We start from the raw sequence: 2,060 nt of genomic DNA on the forward strand, positions 1-2,060 counted from the left end.
GCAGACTCTGGCCCAGGCACGGGTCAGACGAGGCAAGGAGGGACAGTCCGGCGAAGGGCAGCCCTGCTGTGACCAGCCTTAAGAGGGCTGGACAGAGACACAGTTTGCTTCAGGCAGCTTAATAGCGTGGCACCCCTTCCCTGTCTCTTTAAACCATCCTGATTCACGATTTAGAGAGAGAGGCAGAACCCAGAAGGTACCACACCTTTGAAAACTCCCCATTAGGTTTCTTTCCTCCCCTGGGTCTCTCTTGAGCCCTGCAGCCTCTGTGGTTCCCTCTTTGTCCCCCCACCCCCAGCCCCTGATTCCCAGCCTTCCTCCAGGCTTCCCACCCTCTCTCCCTTTTCTCAGCAGAGCACTTGGGTCCTTCCAAGCTTCTGTCTCCAAGCCCCCGCCTAATACTGCTTCAAGTGTGTCCGAAGCCCTTAATGCCAAAGATGAACATTTCAGCTGTGCTTAGCAAACAAAAGATCCCCCAGTTACCAGGATTCACTCAGCTTGGAGGAGAGTGCGTTAAAAAGGACCTTTTTTTCTTATCACATGCTCATATTTGAGATAAAGAGTTTACTATGTGCATTAAAAAGAACCTTTCTTTTCCTTCCTTCCTTCCTTCCTTCCTTCCTTCCTTCCTTCCTTCCTTTCATCTTTCTTTCTTTCTTTCTTTCTTTCTTTCTTTCTTTCTTTCTTTCTTTCTCTTTCTTTCTTTCTTTCTTTCTTTCTTTCTTTCTTTCTTTCTTTCTTTCTTTCTTTCTTTCTTTCTTCTTTCAAAATCTTGCCTATTTTGAAAGAAGTCACTGGTAAAAACCTGGGTCAGCTGGCACCAAATTTGCAGTTTATCCAAGGTCCCCTGCGGACTGGTCCCTTCAGCTCCTGGTCTGCTGGTGCGCCCTCCACAGGGCTGTCCCTGGGTGCCCACAGTCCTGGCAGAGCTGGCTGACATTAGTCAGGAAGATGCCAGGGAAGGAGATGAGCTGGCCTCCACAGAAAGTCAGAGGGGATCTGGAGTCCAGTTGAGCCAATGATCTCTGAAGGGCCAGAGGGGCCGTCATATTCCTTGTCACCGTCTGTGTCTGAGAACTGACACTGGTGCTAAGGGAGTGAGTAGTTCCTAAACAGCTCTTCTTCCTAAAATTGGCCTTGCTGCTAAGTTCCATGTGCATACTGAGGTGTATGTTTCATCATTTCTAAAATTAAGTAGTGTGTCCAAACCTTAAAAAAAATTCATTCTTTTATCAAATGATCTTGACCTGGAATGTTTATTAGTACCTTTGATTTAGTACATTTGAAAATTTTTTTTAATGTCTTAAAAGTCACAAGTCCTTTAAAATGTAAAGAAACACTTTGAGTAAGATAATGTGTTTAAGAGCTTGAACCTCATTTTTGGCTCATTTTCTAATAAATATTGTTGGAATATTTTTTAATAAAAATTCTATGAAGACCATGAGGTGCTTGTGTGGCTCAGTCAGGTAAGCATCTGAGTTGGGCTCAGGTCATGATCTCAGGGTTTGTGAGTTCAAGCCTCCTGTGGAGCTTTGCGTCCAGCTCTCTGCTGACAGCTCAGAGCCTAGAGCCTGCTTCAGATTCTGTGTCTCCCTCTCTCTCTCTACCTCTCTCCCACTCACATTCTGTCTCTCTCTCTCTCAAAAATACATTAAAAAAATTCTATGAAGAACAGTCATGTGGGCTCCTGGTGAACCAAGGCATGAAATCCTCTTATTTTTGCAGAAAAATTTAACCCTTTAAAATGGCTTAACAAAGCATCTGACTCTTCTCTTGATTTCAGCTCAGGTCACCATCTCACAGTTTGTGAGTTTGAGCCCCGTGTCAGGCTCTGCACTGACAGCGCAGAGCCTCCTTGAGGTTCTCTCTCTCTGTCTGCCTCTCCCTCTCTCTCTCAAAATAAATAAATAAGCTTTAAAAAATAAAAAAATATGTATTTAAGGAATACATAAACTAAAATTAAATGACTTAACAAGGCACCAGGCTGTCATCTCTGAAATTCAGAGATGGACGGACAGTATCAGGAGGAGCTGTTGTTCTCAGTTGCTGATCCCAGTTCC

Source organism: Suricata suricatta, chromosome 5, assembly GCF_006229205.1.
Source record: "Suricata suricatta isolate VVHF042 chromosome 5, meerkat_22Aug2017_6uvM2_HiC, whole genome shotgun sequence".
Classification (NCBI taxonomy): Eukaryota; Metazoa; Chordata; class Mammalia; order Carnivora; family Herpestidae; genus Suricata; species Suricata suricatta.